The sequence below is a fragment of the Stomoxys calcitrans genome, chromosome 5 (genome assembly GCF_963082655.1).
Source record: "Stomoxys calcitrans chromosome 5, idStoCalc2.1, whole genome shotgun sequence".
NCBI classification, from domain to species: domain Eukaryota; kingdom Metazoa; phylum Arthropoda; class Insecta; order Diptera; family Muscidae; genus Stomoxys; species Stomoxys calcitrans.
The window spans coordinates 78,445,012-78,459,894 of NC_081556.1; the positions used below are offsets into that span (position 1 = coordinate 78,445,012).

The 14,883-nt window shown below is 40.1% G+C and overlaps 1 protein-coding gene across 1 annotated transcript in view; it reads right to left on the minus strand.

Annotated features, from left to right (window-relative positions):
• The window catches only part of LOC106096026 (calcium release-activated calcium channel protein 1), a 168,168-nt gene extending 158,198 nt beyond the window's left edge, over positions 1-9,970 (minus strand). The window contains exons 1-2 of the mRNA XM_013263539.2: positions 9,054-9,970; positions 476-749 (exon numbers count right to left, since the gene is read on the minus strand). The gene's annotated coding sequence lies outside the window, so the exon portion shown is untranslated. The remainder of the gene's footprint in view (positions 1-475; positions 750-9,053) is intronic.
• Positions 9,971-14,883: the final 4,913 nt, after the last annotated feature.

Genomic DNA, 14,883 nt, shown 5'->3' on the forward strand with positions numbered 1-14,883 from the left:
GCTGTTCTAAATGATATGTGGACCTTAAATCGCATTTGCCATGGGCCTTTCTGTGTGCGACATTGTAAATATCGGTTTATTCATGCGATAAAAATGAAGACAAGAATGTTATCTTAAAATTCTACGCCGTTACCACTTTTCATTCATTGTCTCATGGGATTATCGTGTTTTTGTTTTGTTTTGTTGCACGCTGCGCTGCGCTTGTTTTGAAAGATGTTAATTTATTTATTTATTAATTAATGCTTATTTTCTTATTATATCCAAGTGTTGATTTTGTTCTTGTCTTAAATCATAACTAGTTTGAGCAAAATATTGACCATAGTTTGTGTGTGATGTGTATGTGCGCTGCTGCGTTGGTCTTATAACGAGACAATAAAATGCAGTTGGATTTATGACAAGTAAGTCTGTTGACTTATATATGCAGCTATGCCTTGGATAGGTTGGAAGAGTAAATTTTGCATTTCATACAACTCACCTGGTAAAATAACTGGCTTTTGTTGGTGGCAACGAAACACAGGGCAGGAGATGGGAAAACAGGGCCTTTTTACGTTGCAACGAATGTGGAGGTGAATTTTGCTTATTTTTTTGTGCACTTTTTAAATTAATTGATTTTTATATTTTAAGTATAAATGACCTCATATAATTATGGGGATTTTTTTCACTTTGGGAGGAATTTTGCAATTTCCACGAAATTTGTCTATCAAGAATTAGACTTTAAGAAGAACAGAGGTTGGTTGTGTTGCAATTGCCTGAAAATATAAAAATTAATATTCAAATTAATTAATTGAATTATTATGCAGTTAAAAACGTGTACTGCAAATGATCGAATAATAATAATTATAATAATGTATTGTATATGTATAAGTATTCAATAGACAATGATAGTATTCGTGATTTTCATAGCAAATGATGCACAGTGGAAAGATATTACAAAACGTATGCTAACAGTTCTGTTAAAAATGTACTCCAGTTAACTCAGAGATCTTTCTCTGTAAGGATAGGTGGTGATATCAATCCGCCCAAAAACTAAAAAGTAATCTCGGAAAAGAAAATTTAAGTCAGTAATTCCGAGTTGCTTACAAATCTCTAATTGTTTTCCATACCACCCCGCTTAGTTGGTTTATGTCTAGTATTGTGTCCCCACCTAAGTGCCGGTGTTTGTTAGCCGCGAAAAACGGGCAATGACATAGGAAATGCTCAAATGTCTCATCATCTTCTCCACATGCTCTACACATGCTATCACTTGCCGCATCGATTTTGCATAAGAGAGCTCGTAGTCCTATGTGTCCTGTTATGAAACCGAAAGCTTTACTGACGTCCTGCTTGCTTCCTTTCATTAATAGTCTTGTCTTCTCACTATCCGGATCTCATATGATTTTCATACGATCATATGATTTTCGTCTTCCTGCCGACCGTTTCGTTGTTCCACAGTGTTACATGCACATTTGTAGCCCATGCTCTTAACTCGGACTGCGTCAACCCGAAAGGCTTCCGGTTAACCAAGTTTGTTGATGGCGGCCCTCTGGCCTTCACTGCCAAATCGTCTAAATTTTTCATTCTCCCTTACTCCGCTTTGGCCTGGAACCCAAACGATGCGGATTTTGCCATTCTCAGAGAAGTCGTTAATCTCCTCCTCTGTTCTCTAGTTTCGATCAATGCGTGTAATATGATATTCCAGATGGGAATACTAGGGATCCATCAATCCAAGAATTTAACGCTGGCAGCAATGCCTCGCACTCGACCTCAAGTGTCTCCTCAGGTATCAGATCGGAAACCTCTTCCATTCCTTCCAGATTTCCTATAGTCGCCTTGATTATGCCGCGATGGTATGGCCTGCTCTTATCCTCTATCCATTCCCTCATCGCCTTAAGTCTCATAGCCGCAATGGCTGCCTTACACTTAATTTGTATGTCTATGGGTCGGATTACTAGAATAGTCTCCAGTGCCCTAGTGGGCGTTGTTCTCATCGCTCGGCATATGCCAAAATAATATGTTCTCTGAACCTGTTGTATTATCCTAACCAAATTACTCAGGAGAAACTAAGTATTGATCTAATCACGCTCATGTAGAGCAGGTAGACTATCCTCGGATTCAGACCAAATTTCGAGCCTACGTAGTCTACGTAGTGTCCAACATTTGTGAGCCTTCTCGATGCGCTCCTGAATATGACACTTCTAATTCAGTTTCCTGTCCATGATCACTCCCAAGTATTTGAGGTAGTCAGATATCGAAATCGTTCTATTTTTCGGTCTTTTCTGGGTTAGCATTGAGTCCCTTTGGTCTAGCCCAGTGGAATGCCATCTGCAGGACCCTTTCGACCCTTCTGCATACTTGGTTTGGATTTTTATCCCTTACCTCTGTACGATAAGGGGGCCTACTATGAGTGATAAAAAGTGATGTACCACTTTAGCAGACAGAGCCGATCTAAACGGATGGTTGCACTGCAGACTGGACGACCATGAGTTCTTAGAGGTGTACTTTGGAAAACTGGGACTTGGTATATTGGGTACGTTAACTGAAGTGTGGACGAAATCGAGGAGCGCCTAAGATGTAATGTCTTAATGTCTCTAGAGAACGCATATATCTCAACAAAATGGATGGACAGTTTAAATTTCAGCCGTGTTGGGTGCCACAAGAACAGGAGAAGGAAAATATCTTTCTACCGTTGAACCATCCAGATCGCTTTGAAAAGCCCAAGAACTTGCGGCTGTTCAAATCCGCTAAATCAAATAAGTTCTCAAAGAAATAAGACCCTAATATGGAACTCATTCTGCCTGCCAGTGAGGAACATATACACAGCAGATATTTGATGGTCTCTTCTTCCACGTTGCTCTCAAAGCTTCTGCTGAAGTCGTCACTTTCAACCTTCAGTCAGTTAGCATGTTTTCCGATTAGACAGTGACTTGTCACGGCGGACGCAATCACTGAGACATCTGTTCTCGCTTTTCTACCGTTGAACCATCCAGATCGATTTGAAAAGCCCAAGAACTTGCAGTGAGCCAACTGTTCTCGCCAGCGACAGCAAAGGGTTTGACCTCTTAAAGTCTAGATAAGACCACATAATTTTGAAATGTTTTCGTCTCTCACTCGTTGCCCTTCGGGCCTGATCCTGAACTCTTAACTTATCTCTCTGGCCGAGAACTGGATCCGACTGAGTATTGAACAGTAGGAGGACTTTTGAAGCGCCGTCCACCAGATCAGACTATGGCACCACATGTCATTATAGGTATACTCCTTGACAGTGAGGCGACTAGGTCGTTAAACAGAGAATTCAGTGGTTTTGCTGTTGCTACGTGCATGCTGTTTTCGAGACAGGCGATCTCCAGGGAACTTTGCTTTGTTTGTATCAACCTCTTTAGAGTCTGTAGCATAAAGGATGACAGACTAGTAGGACGAAAGTGGTTCGACTTCGTGTGGTCAGGTTTTCCTGTTTTTGGAAATGCCATAGGTATATACGACATGCTGATATAGGCAGAGTATATATAACATACGACGAATGCATATCACATATGGCAACCTCTTGTGGTGCCACGTTATCCGTTGTATCAACGTGTAGTCTAAGTGTTTCTGTTCTAGACATTGCCCATACATTCTTTGACTTCTGAGTATATTCCATCATAAAAGGTTTGGAGGATAGGATCTTCCTTAGCCTAGAGGCTCCATATGTATTCTCCACGGAGCTGCAGAATTCCCCCCGGATTTGTTCTGAGCCTTTCTCAGCTCGCCCTTTCCCAGTCGCATACGGTGAGGTGTGCGTGTGAATATGAGTTTCCCGTCATGTGGTAAATTGAAAGGCTGGATTATCAACGCCTCACTCGCGGAGGTTTCGATTAGACAGATTGTGACCAGAGCAACTCCGCATGGAGGTGATTTTATTCCCTATTTTGAAACTTCTGGATAGGAAATGGATTCGGAGCTGTTTTGAGAAGTAATGGTGAAGTTGGTGGCTTACGCGGATTACGTCGTAAGTGGCCGTTTCTTCTATACTATTACATACCTCGTTAAATCTGCGATGAGGAAGCCTTCCAGATGGGCGAGCGCCAGGGGTTAAAGAATATGCGAGCGCCAACGGGCATTGACCCCAGGGAGATTGAGCAGGTAATTTTTACCAGGAGGAGAATCTGGTTGTTTTTACGGGACTACCCCTGGATGGGGTGGCGGTCACCATATCTTACACTTTAGCATGTCCGCTTTTGACGCTGAATGCCTGCTTTCAAATCCCAGCGGTGGTGCTCCCCTCCCAGTGTTGGCGACACTTGTGGGGTATGTACCCTATGTTATTAGCCGTATAAATTGCTCTACTTAATTTTCTTCTCTCTGCGGCAAGCCATTCGCACTCGGCAATAAAAAGGAAGTCCCTTATCATTGAGCTTAACCCTGTGTAGGACAGCACTCATTGATATGAGAGAGATATCCCCGCTGTTCTTCAATGGAATTTTCGTTTGTAAATCCTGAATAGGGTAGAGCTGCCCCTGTTTCCGGAGGGAAGAGAGCAAAGACTTGAGCGTTATTATTGTCCAGATACTAAGCTGGAGAAGAAAAGTCGAGAAAAGATACAAAAGCGGACAGAATGCGCACTACCCCCGTCGCAACTCAATTAGAAACAGTTAGTAACTTACACCTGGGAAGGACATTGGATGTTGACGGCAGTTGTTTGGCCGATTTTCACCTATGGGTGCCTGTTGTGGCATCGAGTTTTAGCAACTGTACCGTAAGTATAAAAAATGTAAGTCTGACAAGATTTAGACTTGAAAAGTCGTAGGTCAACTCGGTGGTTTAGGGTATTACATAGTCTGCTGCGGTGCTAACGCAAGGTCGTAAGGTCATGAACAGTCTTGCAGTGTAAGAAGGAGATTAACCACATCTCTGAGGATGGGAAAATCCGCATTGTTTGGGTGCCGGGCCATAACGGAGTAAGGGGAAATGATAGGGCAGACGATTTGGCGGTGAATGCCAGAGGACTGCCGTCAATAAACTTGGTTAACCCGAAGCCTATCGGGTCGACGAAGTCCGAGTTAGAGGAGTGGGCGACGAATGCGCATGCAACATTGTTGGATCAGCGAAACGGTCGGTAGCACGACGAAAATCCTATGGGGGATCCAGATCGTGAGAAGACGAGGCTATTACTGAAAGGAAGCAAGAAGGAGGTCAGTATAGCTATTGGTATCATAACGGTTCACATAGGACTACGAGCTCACTTATATAAAATCGGTGCGGCTAGTGATAGCATGGGTAGGGCATGTGGGGAAGATAATGAGACGTTGGAGCAATTCCTTTGTCATTGCCCGGCTTTCGCGTCCAACAGATACCGGTTATTAGGTGGAGACACAATATTAGACATGAACCAACTTAGGGGAGTGGCATTGAAAACAATTAAGGATTTTGTAAATAGCATGGAATTCCTAACTTTAAATTTTATTTTTAGAGGTTACTTTATAGTTTTTAGAGCGCACAACAAGCCGATTACTGGCGTAGGTGCATGTCCATAATGGCATGGGGCGGATTAATATCTGCACCCTCTTTTTAACCTAACCTAACCGCTTTGCTGTCGTTGGCTAGAAAAGAAGTCTCACTCATCTTCTTCGTTTTGACAAATACTGCCATCACATACCCTAACAAATAAAAGTAACATAGAAGCGGTGCTGAATGACATACAAAGTAAACGGCAAGTCATGTCGATGCACTTCTAACAGAAACACTTAAAAACAAAACTAAAATATGGTTAAATGGCACAAATGGATGAATGAATGAGCAAAAATAAAAAACAATTAACAAAGGCGTCATAGCGCATGTTAATGCCAAAAAATAATGACGTGCTTGGATTTTTGATGAGTACTGTTCTATCATCATTTCCTATTTGAAATTCTAGAGGTGCTGTCAAAAAAACAACAGGTTTTTGTTGGAATCATAATTGCTTCAAAATACAAATATGGTCGCTCATATAATTAAAGCCCAAGTATCTTGCAAAATATTTGATTATTAGCTGGAAATTGGCACACGAACTCTTCCATAAATTTTTTTTAAATATTAATTAAAATATTATAAATATAATTTTATTATTAATTTTATAAAGGGGTGAAAATCGAAAAGGTTGGGCAAGGGTCAAAAATTGGGTTAGCGTATTATGTTTCTTTGTAGGATGTTATTTTATCGGGTGTAATGGCTTCATATACGACAAATTTCATCATGGATCACTTTTTCAAATCCTTTAAATGATTTTTTTATAGGAAGACGCTGGAGGAGTATATTTGGAAGTCACATGTAAAAATAAAGATATTGAGTTCCCTCAAATCCGTCTTTTCTCTATACGCAAGTTATCGTATTTAGGTCATAACCTAACCTAATTGTCCAAGCGTAGAAGAATTTACGACAATGTCATCAAGATAATGAATGCAGTAGTGGGGTCTTTCGAAGATAGCTGTCCTCTAAGAGAAAGGAAATCAGCCCAAGAAAAACCTTTGATGACCATGGAAGTTCACAGCATTGAGAAATAGGTCCGCAGACTATATTACCGAGCACGTCGTAAAAATAATATAGAAAGAATACAGAGAATACAGTTAGATGGTCAGAGCGGTAAAATGTGCCTCCTCAAAGCATGTCTGCGACCAGTTCGAAAGCGTTAATGACGCCGCCAAGATGAAAAATGTCTCTCAAAAACCCATATCCAAACTGAAACGTTAGTAGACGCCATGGGAGTGAGACCAGAGACAAGGGAGAACATTTCGATTTTTGATGAAAACGCATTTTCCACATGATACGACGGGACCCGCGGAGACACCGAAATGTCATATTAATAAGGTTGGCCGAAGGCTTATCATTACAGAATCTATGGCAAATGAGGCCTTGAGGAGCTTCCAACCTGATGGAACATTTTCGGCGTTACAACAGAAGGAGCATGACTATCTGGCCGCTATTTTCACAGCGTGCCTGGGACTTGCATATACTCCGAATGGATGGCAGGAGGCAAGGGTTATGTTTTTATGGGTACTATGACAATGGGTACTATTCTAGATATCTGACCCATAGTGTGAGGCAGTCACTGCGGCTTGAGATTTAGGGCGATGGGGGAATGGAAAGACAGAAAGAAGGAATGAATGGAAAAGATTTCCGAGGGGATACCTGACATGACACTTGAGATCAAGTGCACTGCTGCCAGCGGCACAGTCTTGGATTTACGGAATTGCGCCATTTCAACCAGGAAGTTCATGCTACACTTATGGATCAAAGGTAGAGGTCAGGGTGGGTTTGCGGGTCTACATTGAAAGCCCAGGAACTGAGTTCTGTTTGCGACTGCCTAACAATGACCGGGAGTTGGAGATCCGGGCAATAGCGGAATGAGCGAGATGGTGTGGTGTTAACTCGTTAAAGCCTCGTTAACTCGACGTCCTCGAGTGTGAACATCTTTATGGACAGTAAATTGGGCAATAACAACCTGGACGGTAAGACCACGAAGAGTCTTGGAGTGTATGGAGGTTAACGCCTTCTTTGAGGATGGCACGAAATGAAAGAGCAGACGATTTGACAGTGAAATCAAGAACACTGCCGTCAATAAACTCGGTTAACCCGAAGCCTTTCGGGTCGACGAAGTCACAGTTAAGGAGATCCGGATCGTGATACGATGCTATTATTGAAAGGAAGAAGAAGGTCCGTATAGATTTCGATATCATAACGGGACACAGGACAACGAGCTCACTTATGCAAAATTGGTGTAGCAAGTGATGCCAAATGTTGGGCATGTGGGGAATATGATGAGATGCTGGAAAATTTTCTACGTTATTGACCGGCTTTCGCGGCTAACAGATAATGGCAGACATGAACCGACTTATTAGAGATTAGGGATTTTGTTGGTAGCACGGACTTCCCAACATAGATTTTCTTTTTCGATCCTGTATGTAGAGCGCACAACACGCCGATTACTGGCTAAGGCATGGGGCGGATTAATATCCGCACCCTCTTTTCAAACTGATCTTATGAAGCCCAAACACTTTCTTGGAAACTTCAAACATATATCTTGACCAATGGGCACAACATTACATCTCCATTTCCTGAACAGCAAGACAGCAAACATCATCTGATTACTCAATAAATATACTGCCTGGCGTCCTTGGGTAATGTGCAATCCACACTGCCTGGAACATCGGGTATTGTATGAAGCAAAAACACAGTCCGTAACCGCTGCATGCCTAAAGAGAAAGCTAGCGCAGCCTCGGCTGAGTGTTGAACAATAGGTGGACTTTTGAAGCGACGTCCAACAGACCAGAACACCATATAGCATCACGGCAGGGTATAATTATGAGCATCACACGGGCTTAAACGTTGATCTGCGTTCTATGTGGTGTTCATCCCCATTATGAGAATCAAAGCTGGGGGTTACCGGGCGCGTCTACAGGATGGGGATAATGAAATGCTTCATATGGAGTAGGTTAGGTTAGGTTGAAAAAAGGGTGCCACCATGGACATACACCTAAGCTAGTAATCGGTTCGAAAAAAAATATGAAGTAATTGCGAACAATCAGCGATATCGAGTGGAGAGTCTCAGTCAGAGGCCGAGCGGCATCGGCACTTGCTTAAATACTGAGTGCCTATGATACTCGATTGGGCCAATAACTCACCTTGTCATTTATAGGTCTCAATATTATTGAGACCTTTAAATAACCAATGGTGTTGGGAAACAATCCCTCAGAAATCGGTCCTATGGATCGGAATTAGCTTGCTCATCTATGGAGCTTAATTAAGATCGCTACCTTCACATAGAAAATTGTGCCTGCAATAACAATAGAAATACTTTTCCAAAATTTCAAGTAGATATCTTTATTCATGCAACCGCTAATATGATTTTCACAGGCAGAAGGACCGACATGGCTCGGTCGACTTTGTAAGGTAACATATCAATTTTGGAGGTGTTACAAACGGAATGATTAGATTTTTGTAACCCATTCCATAGTGGTGGATATAATGATGTTTAGAGGCAATCAAGCCTCACCCCCACCTCTTGGGTCTTGGTTGTTAGTTTTGACCTTTGATTTTTTCATGGTAAGACAAAAACAACTTACCTAGTTGTAATGAATTTGGGTCGTTGCTTTTGTTATCATCGGCAAGCATGCAAACTGCAACTTTGGAGCAAGGCTCTCACCATTTTTTCATACATTTAGTTACACACACATACATAGAAACACAGTTACACAAATAAGACGCTGGCCGTTAACCAGTTTGATGATGGCTGCTTTCAAATGAAACTTCTTGCGTTGGTTAAAAGATTGAACAAAATAAAAGAAAAAAATGTAAAATGCCCGAAAAAATACCAAATTTCGTTTACGATGTAGTGCTGGTTATTCGTTTGAGAAAAAACTTTCGATGCCCTTTTGTGGAGTATAGTATTTTGCCTTCTTATCAAAAATTGCACTTAAACTCAACTTGGTGGAGTATCATTAACCCGATTCGAATTTTTTTATGGAAATAACTGACTTGCTTGGGTTGGTATATGATTTTATACTGGCTGGTGGGTAGATTTCATATGATTCGCTTCATCCGCGCACCTTCTAGGCACATCAAAATTAGATTAGAAAGATTATTTTATCTTTTCTTGTTTTATCATTTGTTGATTTAAACCTTTTCTTTCTTTCTGTGCTTTTTTTTAATGAGAAAAAAAAAATAGCTGGCGATTCAACAAGATTTTCGCTTGTATCCAGATATTTTTTATATTCTTTTTTTTTTTTGTTTTCGTGAAATTTTGTTATTGCGGCCGTTTATGACAGAAAACATTTAAGATTTGTTTACATTTTACACAGCCATCTGGTTGTGGTGGCCTTTGTTGTTGCTGTTGGCGTTTAACTATCAGCCTCACACACCTCTCTCACGCTGACATTTGCTGCACACACGAAACTTTGCGGCGAAAGACAACACTCCGCACGCTTTGTATTCGACGTTGTTGCCTTGTGCACGTATACCGTGGAAATGATTTTTCGATTTTCATTCTCTCTCTCACTCTCTGCAGTTTTTATGGCATGCCGGTGCTTTTGTACACACAAATACCATACCAAGCAAAAGCCAACACAGATGAGGGCTGACTGGCCTACGAAGCCAAATAAAAAGCGACTACTGCTGCAGTAGTTTCTTGTAAAACTTCACTGTTAAATGCTAGAGGTGCTATTGTGTGGAATCCACTCACACAAATCATAAGAAAAAGAATAACATATGTTCATCAAAAGCCTTTCATTCTATTACAGGCATGTTATTAACAGAGCACACTCGAAAGGCTGAAGATCAAGATCTTATCTCTTTGTAAAAAAACATTTGCTTGGATTGGTAGCTTTCGTTTATTTAAGAAAGAAAACAATTTGTAGGTTTGTATTGTTTATTCCCATATTTTGCTTGAAACTGGCATAGGCGGTTAAACAATCTCTATGGAAGTTTAAGTCTTGACCTCACGATCCCATCATTTTGCAGTGGAATGTTTTGTAAGTGTTAAGGAACTTGTATGGAAAAATCTTTGCGGCACACCTTAGCACAAATTTTAAATAGTTACTTTACTTTCATTGGCTATTACAGAACATTTGTTCCACTAGCCGAACGTAGAAAAGCGTTCCAAGCGCCTCGATCTTCGGCGCTGCTTTTAAAATCTCTGACAACAAATAACGAAGTGTCTCTCAACACTTTTCTTTCCATCGGACTTTTGGCCGTCCCGGTTTGCGTGACTTCTTCGCTGGAGCTTCTTCATTCAATCTGACAACATGACCTAGGCAACGCAACTGTCATACAGCTCATTAAATTCGTAGTTCATACGGCGCCGATACTCTCCATCAACGCAAACTGGGCCATAAATTTAACGAAGAATCTTTCTCTTAAACATTCCAAGCACTGCTTCATCTGCTTTCACAAGTACTCATACCTCGGAACAACATTAAAACACGTGTAGTATCAGTGTCTTGTATAGTGTAATCTTCGTATGTCGAAAGGTAGCCTTTTTTTCTTAACTGTTTAATTTGCTTAATCCAAAGTAGCATCTGCTTGTCAGTATTATTTTTCGCTTTTTTTAAAACTGGTGTCATTCGTTTCGGTTACGGCGGTGCCCAGGTAGATAAAGTTGCTGACTATCTCAAAGTTGTGTTTCCCAACTTTTTTCATTTTCTTTATCCGCTTGGTTGTACATACTTAGATAGGAATTGCTTCGTGTAGCTGTTTTTATACCCACCACCATAGGATGGAGTATACTAATCTAGTCATTCCGTTCGTAAATTCACAAAATATTCGTCTAAGACCCCCTCAAGTATATATACAATTGATCGTCTCGACGTTCTGAGTCGATCTAGCCATGTCCGTCCGTCCGTCTGTCGAAATCACGAACGCGTAAAGCTAGCCGCTTGAAATTTTGCAGAGATACATCATATTGATGTAGGTCGTTGGGAATTGAAAGTGGGCCATATCGGTTCAGATTTAGATATAGCTCCCATATAAACCGATCTCTCCTGGAAGCTGCAATTTTTGTCCGATTTGGCTGAAATTTTGCATGTGGTGTTCTATTATGACTTCAAACAACTGTGTCAAGTACGGTCTGAATCGGTCTATAACCTGATATAGCTCCCATATAAACCGATCTTCTGGTCTCTCGAACATTCTTGTTCGGTTCCTACAAGTTTTAATTTTTGTTGGTTTGACAGATGTTTGGTATGTATTGTAGAATAAAAATATGCCCTTCATCTAAATTTATTTTGCGTAAATTTTTAACAGAATCCATGGTGGTGGGTTCCCAAGATTCGGCCCGTCCAAACATAGCACGTTTTTAATTGTAAGTTGTCAAATGGAGAGATCGGTTTATAAAGGGACTTCATCATTTAAGTATAATTGGGATAGATGTTGGAGGTTATAGCAGAAGTTTCAGTCAAATCGGATATGATTTTTACCCACAAGAGGCTCAAGAAGTATAATCCGTAGATCGGTTTATATGTGAGCTATTTCAAGTTATAGACGAATTTGATCCATACTCGGTGTAACTGTTGAAGATCATAGGAAAGTCATCGTTCGAAATTTGAAATCGGATAAGAGTAGGCCCCCTACACGGTCGAGAAGTACAAGGCAGCTGACATGAAATGTTAGCAATTCAACGAAATCAGATAATAAATGAATTTGTATGTGCTCGAATCTCAGATCGGTCTATATTGCAGTTATTTCGAAATATAGTCTCATCTTGATCATCTAAGGCTCAGACAACAGAAATCCTAAATGGATTTTAACGAAATGGGTATCAGTCGAAAGATATTTTTCGAACGAATATATATGAAAAACTATTTTCCTTGAAGAAAAGCCATGAAAACGAAGATTTAATTTTCAATAAAAGAAGAAGAAGCATTAACAAAGCAATTATTATTGTTTTTTTCTAAAGCATTCGTTATGGGTGTGAATGCAAAGCAGGTGGGAGTACTAATGGCGAGAGTAAGGGAAACAAATGATGCGAGAGAAAGAGTTTCGCTATTTAGATGAGTGTGTTGTGGGGTGAGTGTGTTGTGATGTGGGTGGTCCTTCTCGGCACGCAGGTCAGCCAATTCCTTAAGGCTCGGCTTTGACGCACGAGATATTTGTATTTTTGTTGTTGTTGTTTGTGAATGTTTTGCAAGGCTGCATAAAGAATCAAACAATTTTTATTACAAACAAAACAAAATTTTACAGGTCATTTGCAGAAGGTTGGTTTTATAAAAGCGAGTTTGTGGTACACAAACGACCAAACGGAGGCCACCGTAGCGCAGAGGTTAGCATGTCCGCCAGGCGAGACCATTAGATAAAATTTTCAGCTGAGGTTTTCCCCTCCTAATGCTGGCAACATTGGTGAGGTACTATGCCATGAAAAACTTCTCTCCAAAGAGGTGTCGCACTGCGGCAAGCCGTTCGGACTCGGTTATAAAAAGGAGGCCCCTTTTCATTGAGCTTAAAACTTGAATCGGACTGCACTCATTGATATGTGAGAAGTTTGCCCCTGTTTCTTAGTGAAATGTTCATGGGCAAAATTTGTTTGTTGTGTTTATTACGGCCAAACTGCTAAGTGGATTTGTTATGAAATATCGAAAGATATTTTTCCAGAGATGTGCAGAATATGTATGAAAAATAACTTGTCGAAGAGAAACTTTATGAAAATGAGGAATCAGCTTTCTATAAGAGAAGAAGCAGCAAAAACACAACAAATTGTTGTTGCTTTTTACTTAAGCATCCGTTATATGTGTGAATGCACAGCCATAGGTGGGAATATTAATGGTAAGAGTGCGAGAAGTGACTGGTATGTGTGAGAGAAAGAGCCCTCCAAACATTTGGGCGTTAATTGCTCACTCCCTCTCTGAATCGACACTTTTTAGGTACTGTTTAAAGATAGTTTGTAGAGATTTCATGATTTAAAACAAAAAAAAATCATTACTATCGGCATTCTATCATTCATGTTTCCCTAATTAGTTTCATATTATCGACTGCTATTGGTACACATTTAAAAATAGATTTTTTGTTGTTGCTTGTGACGTTAACTCAAAAATCCCTACACATAATGTATGAATGTATGTTTACTTAGCATATAGTAATCAAGTAAGGCGTTCAGCACAGGGGGAGAGCATACGCTTCGCAATCGGGAGGTTGACTGTGCAAAACCCAGTCGGATTGAATTCATTGCAAAAAAATCTTCGATAAGAAGAGAGAGATAAAAAAAGAAATAGAAATAAAAATATAAATAAAATTGATCTTCGTCCAACAGCCGAAAACTTTTTTTTTTTTAATGACGCACTTAATCAAATTTTTAACTTTTTGTAGTCCCTTTTTAGTTTCTTGTTGGGATATACCGCCATGTGGCACGTTTTCTCTTGTACCGAGACACTAATAGGACTAAAAAATGATATTGCCTGATATGGTTTTGTTTGCTAACAATGTGGAGTATATTTGAAGATGCACTCATGAAACCTAGAATTTCAGATTATAAATATAAGTAAATTTTTATTCTGTGTATTGTGGAAAGTACAGCGGAGCGTGCTTGGGTGGGCTAATGGTTTTAAATTTCGTCGAAATTGTGTAAAAATACAGCTTTTATGAACTTAAGACTCTAAATCGACAGATCAATCTGTATGACAGCTATATCTAAATATACAATAAATCGGTCTGAACCATATTCTTGTCGGATGTCGGGAGTCTTCATACAATTTAAGCCCTAAACGGACCGACAGAACAGTGGATGGACAGACACACGGACATCGTTAAATCTTCTTAGAATTTTACTACGATGAGAAATACAATATATATGTATATTAGGCTGGGGCGATTAGTATGGAAGAAAAAAAATCTTAATGGGTTTTTAATTGTACTGAACAAAAAAGTCCACAAGACCATCCGCCTACGGTGAAAATCGAGCCTCCAGATTTTGACTTGCAGATTTTTCTCGGAATTTGTTCACGTTTTTTTTTTTATATTTTTGGCTATAACAGCCAAACCATCCAGTACTAAGACACAAATTGTAGGCAAGACAATAGTTAGGAACTTTGCAGTACATCGCAAAAGCATTGAAACGCTCCTTCAGGCAGTTTTGGCCTTGTGAAAGTTCAAATTTTTCGTAAAAAAATTGATAACAAATCATTTTCAGTTGATCATAGTACTTTATTAATATTTTCACGAAAACTTTGCACATACACAAGGCTGATTGAACCCATTATGGAAGAGGACAACCTTCTCACACATCAATGAGTGCCGTCCTATTCAAGTTTTTACCTCAACGCTCTGCGACCCTATCAAGAATATGTATACCTATGACTATGACTGTATACCATGTTCGTCCGTTCATCCTTCTGAACGTCAGCACTTTTTATTGGTCCTTGTTTAGGTATGGCTTTCATATGAACCGATCTCCCGATTTTACTTCTTAAG